This window comes from Poeciliopsis prolifica, unplaced genomic scaffold, assembly GCF_027474105.1.
Source record: "Poeciliopsis prolifica strain line A6 unplaced genomic scaffold, Auburn_PproV2 SCAFFOLD043, whole genome shotgun sequence".
NCBI classification, from domain to species: Eukaryota; Metazoa; Chordata; class Actinopteri; order Cyprinodontiformes; family Poeciliidae; genus Poeciliopsis; species Poeciliopsis prolifica.
The window spans coordinates 4,000,023-4,009,883 of NW_026562418.1; the positions used below are offsets into that span (position 1 = coordinate 4,000,023).

General features: G+C 40.3%; 1 protein-coding gene across 1 annotated transcript in view; it reads right to left on the bottom strand.

Moving 5' to 3' along the window:
• hivep3a (HIVEP zinc finger 3a) overlaps positions 1-7,215 on the bottom strand; it is a 33,029-nt gene extending 25,814 nt beyond the window's left edge. The window contains exon 1 of the mRNA XM_055055940.1: positions 7,090-7,215. The gene's annotated coding sequence lies outside the window, so the exon portion shown is untranslated. The remainder of the gene's footprint in view (positions 1-7,089) is intronic.
• Between the last annotated feature and the right edge of the window lie 2,646 nt (positions 7,216-9,861).

Consider the following 9,861-nt stretch of genomic DNA (forward strand, 5'->3'; position numbering starts at 1 on the left):
ATTGCAGAATACAAAAAATAAAAAATAAAAAGTGCATCACAGGCTGCTGGTAAGTTTTTTCAAAAGAAAGAATAAATTGACCTTTCTTTGGCTCCACTTAATTAAGAAGCAGATTTATTTACAGAGTAACATGCAGAGTTTATGCCCTGTACAAACAAATTTACGCAAAAGGAGGGCTGGGGTTAGAATGAGTAAATGCCCACCAAAGAAATCTGAGAAATTTTCTTGAAAAAAATGTGAAAATTTTCAAATGAAAAATTCCAAAAGTCTTTTTTTTTTAACTCGAGATATTTCCACAAATTTTCGAGAACATTTCTGACATTAATCTCAAAACTTAAAAAAAAGAAAAAAATCTGTTTTTGGCCAGAAGTCTATTACTACTTTTCTTCCGATCTAAACAAACTCACATAAACACATACGTTTCTTGTATTTCTGCCTGAAAAGGCAAACCAGCTTACTTAAATTTCAAGGTGATGTAATGCAGACAGAGAGAGAGAGAGAGAAAGACAGAGAGAGAGAGAGAGAGAGAGAGAGAGAGCCATATGTTCTCCTATTTCACCAACAGAGAATCAACAGACAGGGACGCAGCAGCCTGCCAGAGAAGCCTGGCTGTTCAGGAATCCATACAACCATACACACAAACACATATCGCTGCTGTAACTCTACACAGAGCGAATGATTTAACATCCACTTATGATACAGAGAAGTAATTGGGACAAGGCTGGCAGAGATACCATGGTTCACCTGTAGGAGCTGCTGCAGCTGAGTCAGCAGCAGCTCCGTGGGAAATGAGGCTACCAGCGCCGCAGTCCCTATCACACAGAGATCACGGACCACAGACCCACAGAGGGGCCGGTCCACACAAACCCACACCTGCTGTTACATAACACTAAATCCTGCAGTCTGCCTCCTGCGCTCTGGAATCCTCCCAAGCTTTAAGGACGGTGGGGATGGAGATGACGCCCAACAAACTCAAGATAATACCAACAACAAAAAAGCAGCTGCATTTCTGTCCCGTTCTGCCTGCCTGTGATGTCGGGAAGTCCAGAGTCAGTTTTTATCTGGCTCGACTCGCCTGGATCAAGCAGTGGGTTTTTGCAGAAATCCAGTGCTGCACATCTTTCTAAAACCCCCATGTGGTCTGGACTTCCTCCAGGCCAGTCCAACACCTGCTTTTCCAAACTTTTGTTTTTGTATTAGAGTTCATAAAATCCAACGCACTTGGAAATCTGTAACAGTTCAAATGTTACTGTGTGAAAGGATGTGTGTGAAACTGGCCCAGAGGGCAGTAAACAATGACTGGGATTAATCGTGACAAATCAATTTTTTTTTAAATTGCCAACTAATTTCGAGATCAATTAATAGTTAACTACACTGTACAGACTCCGAAAAGGCCATTTTATGAAAGAGATAATTAACCAAAACTACACAAAATATAAAGAAATTAAAAAAATACTTTTTGTCTCTAAATATGGTTTAAAGAACTCTTCGGGTGGCTTATTATTAGCATTACCTGGTTGAAATTCTGTTTTTAAAAAAAAACCCTACTAAACAGTTATTGTTATCCAATTATTAATCAGTTAATCCATAACATAATCAGTAGATCTGTCCTTCAGTGTATTGATGTTCAGTGAAACAGAAAGGCCTGAGCTTCTCGCATGTTGCTGTTAGAAATGCTTTTTTAGCTGCAGATCCCTCCTTTGTTACGAATGATCAAGCGTTCACTAAGGGAATGCTGTTACCGCATTTAGGTCAATAAAACGTTAATTACTCATTTTAAAAATATGTTATTTGTATATTTTAATGTATTTCTAAGATCATATGAAGAGACCTAAGTGACTCAAGTAAAAATAAAAATCTTCACAATATCCCAGTTTGAAAAATCTGATTAGCTTGATTAATCATCAGAATAATGTTTTTTTTTTTGTCAGAATAATCGATTAGTAAAACAATCGTTAGCTGCGTTCCTGAATGAAAGCTGTGATGTTTGCAGAACGGCCGTGTGACTCCAGGCATGAATGCGGCTTCGTGTCGTGGCTTCTCTTCGTGAGTTCACGAGGTGATTTGTGAATGAGCGCTGCAGCTGATGGACCTTCTGCCCAACAGGCTGCTCTCTCTGCAGGGGCCCCGCAAAGCAGAGGCCCCTCACACCTCGCGGAGCAACCCAAGCTGAGTCCATACGCTCGCCTCCGGGGTCACTGATGGCATCCTCTCCCTACTCCTCCTCCCAGCAGAGGATGCTGCTCAGCCAGGGCAGCGACACACGCTCCCGTTCCCATGCTTCCCTCCACACACACACACACGTCAACCTTATAGACACAACATCAGAGGCGCACAGTGCACAGGTGCAAGCTTTCATTCCACCAAGCTTCCAAAAATCACCAGCGAAGAAATGTGCAGCCAACACACTCGGACGTAAAAGAGAGTGTGTCCTTTCGCTAACAATGGAGGGAGAGGGTTTGTTGTGTAGGGCTGGCTGCCGGTGAGGAGGGAATCTGTTTTCACGCTGGTGTGTCAGCAGCCGGGGGAAGACCAGGGTCACCTCCACCCTCCAGCTACACACACACACACACCCACACACACACGCAAACACGCATACACACACACACACACACACCTGTGTCTGCCCTGGAGATCCTCACACACCTGGCGCTCGTTGTTTACGCGACGTCTTTAATCCTGCGTTCTTAAATGATAAATGTGTGATCCACTCTAAGGGATTTGTTTAACCCCAGAGTATATCACAAGCAGATTTATTCCTCTCTCCTAAGCCAAACGCTAGCTCAGTAATCGCCACCGCAGCACCGAGCGTCTTTTTCATTGTTTCTGGATGTAGATTTGATGTGTTCACCTGCGGCTGAGGCTTCAGAGTACACCAAGGCCCTAAAGAGGTGCAGTTCCAAACCTGCTACAATATTCCACCGTGCCGTTCCTTTGGTTTAAAGTCGTCACTTTAGTGAAATGCCAGAGACTCTACTCCAGCTGTATGGAGCAGAAACAACAAGGTGATGTCACTCGCAACCCGTGACTTCTGCACTTGGAAATAAAGATTTTCCAGCCATGATGCAGAAACTAAAGGAGCGTCAGCCGTTGCTCTGGTCAAGCAAACACTTTTAAAAGCACAACTTAGAGTATTGCAAAATGACACAATAATCACTTGAAAAGTACAAACGTGTTTATCCACATGTACAGGAGATCCAGAAAGTATTCACAGCGCTTTACTTTTTTAAGTTCCAACTTTTTTTTTTGAATTGATATAAACTAATCTTAATAATCAAAATTCAACATACATACTATATTATGACAATGTAGAAACATTGTTTTGAGTGTTTCGATCATTTATTAAAAATTAAAAAAAAAACAAGAAATTACATTTACTCGTGATGCACCAGCTTAAAAATTTGGCTCTGCATTGTTATTATCATTATTGGTGTGATGGCCAACAACTGATGTAAACCAATTTTATGCATATATCTCACAACTTTTTCAATTTGTTGAAATAACCCCATCGCTGACTTCACCACTTCCCCACAATCCTTTGCTGCTTCACTATCACTGTCACATGATCAAACAAACAGCAAATAATGGCCTCCAAAAACAAAAGGCAACAAGATGGAAATAAATATCTATTGTTAATATCGGCACAGTTTTTTTTATCAGACCAAAATTGATATATTATAAAAAAATGACAAACATCAGTTTACTGTTGTTTTGTTTGTATTGCATGTGTAAAATGTTTTCCAGTGGGGGGCCATTTGAGGCCGGCGCTCAGTCTGGGGGTTTTTCAGTCCTGACTCATGTCCTATATCAAGAAACATTCCGACATGAAGCAAGAGCCATTTGACTGAGCGTAACAATACGGTCATTATACGTCACTAACACATCAAGCTTGATGAGAGGAACTCTGAACACCGATGAAGCGTTGTGAAGCAGGAACAGAAGAGGATACGCGCTTATTGGGCTGGGCGATAAAACAATAACAATAGCTATCACGATTGACACCTGATCAATATCAATAGCAAATATGTCTGGTAGAAGTTTGATCATTTCACTGAATGTTAGTGAAATTATTGACCAACAACCTGGCTTATCTAGCTGCTCAACCTCTCATGGCCACCTAAGATAGGTTGGTGACATCAACTCACTCACTCATTGAGCAACAACCTGTTGCGTAACAGGTGCAGTAGCAGTTTCATGTTGTCCCCAACATGGTGGGACGTTCTTCAAATCCTAGAATGTCCCACGCCCTCCGCGGACGTCCGCCTAACAAAAGTCTAATCAATAATTATTGACACAGACTGATGTGACAGGGTTTCCCCCTTATTTTTAAGATTTCAAATTGCCAAAAAAAATATGCACAAATATACATTAATACTACTAGTAATGCCAATAATAACTTGAAATATATATATGTACATGATAAAACAGTCACAAATATATTAATGGCATAAAAAAGACATTTTATTTCAGTTATCACCCGTGAGCTTGAGCGGTGCATGCACGGCTCCTCTGTGTTTACATCTGGAGCATCTGTAGTGCATACCACTTTAAGACACTGACATCACTGACCGCTTACTGCTGTCTCTCCCCCTACTTTCAGTATCTCTGCTGATGATTAAAAATGTTTCTTTTTTTTCTCTCCATCCGTGTCCTCAGCTGCCCTCTAATCCAGCAGCACCAGGACTTACCTGTCCACTATATTATTTTCTTGTACCATTCTTGTACCACTACATTTTATATCCCTTACAATACAAAAAATGCCTTCAATGTTATAGGATTCCATTAGTGACAAAAATAAATTTAAGTGTTTATGCAAGATGTGCGTAGAGCCTTTATGTAAAGTAACATGTCTAAGTGCATATGTAAAAAAGTGATATGCAAATGGAGATTGGTGCAAAAATACTTTCATAGCCACTCAGTTTTCAAGTGTTGTACCGACCTTGAAAAAAAAAACATCTTTAGAAATGTGGACTATGGAAGCTGAGAGGGATCGGGACCTTTGTGCTGCTGCTACATGTTTAGCACTGAGATGCTATTTTTGGTTTGAAGAGATTTGCTGATAGGCAAACTCATTTTAGCATTGTTTTTTTTTTTTGAAGAAAATATGAGACCCCAGTGGGCTAAGAGAAACAGCCTTTGTCATTAATCACTTTGATTTCAGACTTTGTTGTTTTGATTTCCAGGTGCACCTGAAACCTGCCACAGAGGTTCTGGCTCGGGACGTTTGTATGTAAAAAAAAAGAAAAAAAAAAACAGATTGATTCCATTTTTCTAATTAATGAAAATTAACACGTTAAAAGTCCCAGGCCTCCTATATGTTTATCAAACTTTTTTTTTCCTTTTTCTATATTCTTAGTTCAACAAAAACAATCTAAATTTGTTTTTGTAATTAAATTAAGTAGCTCAAGTTTGTCACAAATTATAACTTTTTTTTCTGGATTTTGTCTCTGTCTCGTGTGACACATATTATAAAGTAAAGCTAATATTTTCTCTGTTTTTATTTCATCCCAGTGTTCACCATGTTGCCAGGAATATTTCTTATACACTATTGTTACATAAATAAATATCCAATGGTGTTTGGCATTTTGAATTAATTTCCAGCTGTGTAGACATGAATGATATGCACAACATATCACATTAACCTTACTTAAGCATGGATGTCAGAGGTTCAAATGCACATAAACGTGTTACATTACATAAATAAGTATGTAATGTTTACATAAACATCTTAAATAGACATATTTCTGGCACTAATGGAATCCCATATGATGTTGCCAAAATAATCAGACCCAGTGAAGGCTTATCCACTTGCTCCTCGCACTGACATCCAAATCAGTGCAGCATTTTTTTAAGCTGAGCGGTTATTATGTAATGTTATCGGCGATTTGGTCCCAGAGCGGGACTGTTTCTCATGCATGATGTCATGTTGGATTCCTGATGTGCAGAACCGGGGCGCAGCGGTGGGAGCACAACGAAAGCGCTGGGCTCGATGTTATTTTTCTCCCGCATGTAAATCTCAGATATGTTAGTCTGCGTTAGGGACGTCACCTCCAAACACACGAGCAACGGAAAAGAGCGGTCAGAAAAACAAATGTAGAAAAATGGGGCATGAAAGCATCTCCGAGCATGCGCTCCTCGGGCATGCGCACTTGGAGCCGTTTTATTAAATAGGAACTTTGCAGATTTTTTTTTTTTTTTGAATGGAGGCTTGTTTGCTCCAGACGATGCGCAGAAAGCTCCTGTCGCCAGCAGCAACGCCGCGTAAGGCGGACAAACCAGCGGCCAATAACCGCAGCCGTGACCGATGACACACCTGTCCGACAACCTGCTTTTTTATTATTCTGCTTTTTTTTTTTTTATTACACCTGCTTTTATTGTTTTCACAATCTTTAAAATACGCGTTTTCAACACACCAGCAGCGTATTTAAATGCGATCTAAACCAAATGAGCACGTTACCACCGCCTGAACTGCGCTCAGCCATTTCACCGTCAAGTCAGAGGAATTTACAAGCCAAAGAAAATTAGCTTTCAAAATAAGGCTCCCTGACTGGAGAAAGCCTGCTACCGTGTTCGTGGTTCCGTCACCTTCCCAGCAGCTTTTTGAGCAAAAGAATGTGTAAAGCCAAGACTCAATGCTGCGCGTGCCTTATTCAGTCAGTGTGAATAAAATAAAATAAAAAATAAATACAAAAGCGTTTGTTTTGAAGATCAACAGCTCCAACTTCCGGTCTGTCTGTGCTTGACTTGCCGCAGCTCGCCGCCGCCTCCTTCTCTTCAGCCTCAGCAGACAATGAATGAAATCAGTTTTCTGGGGGTGAACGGTCCAGTTCGGGTCCAGTTCGGGTTAAAACAACGCGGTTGAAAGCAAAGGAAACAGAGAAGCTCCCAACCGTTCCTGTCAGCCTCCTCCTGCAACAACCGCTGAGCTGCCTTTTATTTCCCCACCCGTTTGAAACAAGATGATGGAAACCATACTCAGCTGTCAAAATACAGAGTATGTAATATTTCAGTTATGGAGGTGACGCAGTGGATGGAGCGTTTGAAGCTATGGCCGGCTGACCCCTCAGTGTACAGCCCAGTGTGGCTTACCTGCTGGATGCTGAAGTTCACTTCTCTGCGGTGCTTCCACGGCTTCTCAGGATCCATCAAGCCGCGCGATGTGAACTGGGACGAGGCCGGAAGTGGTTCATAGAAATTTCAAAGTAAAACCCCGAAAGCAAATCTTATTGACGTTTTAAGGACTTAAAAACTAAGTAAACATCTTTTTTTTGTCATATATTCAAAGTCTTCAAAGCTAATAAAAAAAACAACCCTGTGTTTTTTCTGTAATTTTACTTTTCATAGTTTAAAGCACTATTGATTCTTACTTGCTTCACTACTGCAGGTATGACCAAGGCAGAAAGTCTTTGAAAGCTGATTCAACAATTTTGCCAAAGGTCCTGTTAAATGTACAGTATATCAAACATTCTGTGGCTTATATTCTCCCCCTCTCTCTTTTTTTGTTCTTGTTGTTTTTGTTTATTTTATATTTTGCCTGTCAATTCTGTAATGTTGGTACATTTTAAAATCAGACGAAGGTAAATGCAAAGTGTTCTTTCCAAATGATGATTTAATTTATTAGTCATATCAGCTTTATTTATAAACCACTTTAAAAACAGACACTGACCAAAGCGCTTAAAAAAACATGACTTCAAAAGATTTTTATTATTATTATTAATTTAAAAAATTATTAAAAGCAAGTAAGTATGACATAGACATGAATGAAATCAGAAAAAGATCAACTTACACATGGTTGAAAATCCAAGGAGAAAAGGTGGAGCCTATGCAGATTTATCATTTGTACTAGCAAACTGTTTCAGCTGACAAAAGCCTGATCTCCCCTAAACTTCCAGCAAGTCTTTTGGTCCTGTGCCTCTATTGGTCAGCGCCTTCTGACCAATAGAGGCAAAGCGGGTAAAATGTTTCACCAGAACGTAATGCCAAAGTCAGTGAGATGGACAGAGCAGGGGTTACAGAAAAAACCTCTATCTCCTGAGCCACTGTTGACCTCTGCTGGCCTGTCACCTGCAGAATATAATGAGTCATGTAACTTCATTGTTTTGAAGTTGAGGAACAATGGATTTATTGGGGCTTTGTAGCGTTTCCATTTATAATTCCAAGTTTTTTTTTTCAAAATAAAAACAGAATTTGCACATGATTCACAGGCAATCTCCCAAACTTCTACACAAGTCAAATAGAGAATGATCAGTGAATTGCATAATATCAACAATCCTTCATCATTCACTTTACATAATGCAATATTTCCTTGATATGTTTATCTTTAAATTGCTGGTGGTTTCCAGTTTCCATTTGCTGTAATCCTCCAATCTGTTTGAAGTGACTTCACCTCTCCAGTGGTTTTGAATTCCTTCCTTCACGAGGGTCAGACAAGTTTGACTTATGATTCCAGTGATATTGGAGCTCAGATTCAAGTAGAGAAACTTTAACTTTAATAATAATTGCATTAACAATAACTTATGAATAATTGTATAGGCCAATTTTAATTTACAACACTGTCTAGCGACTCTTTATTGTGGCTAGACACTTGTGTACCTGTGGTAGATGTACCAGCGGTCTACTTCAGTTCCAAAGTCCATCCAGGCCGTCTCTCCTGGGAGATGAGCTCAGTGTTTACCTGTTTTCCTCTGTGAGGGTAACTGAAGACTCCACCATATCTCCTCCAGAATGCCTTTTCTGACTATCATGCACAATAGAGGAAGCACTGGGAATTATTGCAACATTTATACGTTCCTCCTGTACTGTCCCACTTTCCTGTGGAGTCCAACAAGACTGGAAGCCCCCCAGCCCAGCTGTGAGCAGCAGGCCAACCTCATGTTGTTACATAACCCAGATGAGGCTCTGATCAGTTGCATAAACCAGTTATAGAATCAGGATCCGCTGGGGGAGGCTCTCCTCTGCCTTTTTGTGATTTCATATATTCATCTCTTTCCCAAAAGGATCATTTGTCGAACGCGCCCGCTCGGAGTCCAGGAGGACTCCGAGCGCCAGGCAACCCAGGTGGAGAAAGTAAACGCTGCAGCAGCCAAGAGGGGGATGCACTTCTTTAAAATAGCTGGCCCCAGTGGTATTCATTAGACTGCTGTGTCGGGCTTATTTTTAAATTTGTCACTGGTTTAGGTGGAAGAGAACAAAATGTTAGTGTACGAAAAAAAAGGCAACGAGCTGGAGAAGATAAAGCACTGTACAAGTGCAGGCCTTTCATATTTAACGTTATATATGTAATTGCATTAATATTCACCCCGTCTCAGTCAGTGTTCAGTGGAAGCAGCGTTTGCTGTTATTCCGCTCACCAATTGCAGGAAGCATCTGCATAGTAGATGCAGCTGCCTTGGGCAGTTTGACACCATAACCAATGCTAAAGCTAGCTGGCATGGCCACAGATTACAGATGAGCAGTTTTCCTGTAAAGGCAAGTTGCTTATCTGCCGTTAGCACATTGAGTACCGTGTGCTCAAGCTCGATTGACAGCACTAAGACCCTCCTCCTGGTTCTAATTGGTTGTTTCTGATTGGATGTGGTGCATTTCTGCGGCTAGAGGTGGACAGAGCAGAGGTGGAAGATCTGGATTTGTTTCACAAATTATGTCATGTTCTACTGTTGATGTTATGAGTTTTAACAAATATGTACATATTAAAAAAAACATGTTTATATGACATGTCCTCTTTAGAGGGAGTATACAATTATATATTTGCATTTGCAATTAATTTTTGGAAATCGGTTTTGTGAAAAAAAATTTTTGATCATGATTGATTTGTAAAAATCAATAAAATAAAAAAGGGAATGAAAGGAATAAAAACTTGGG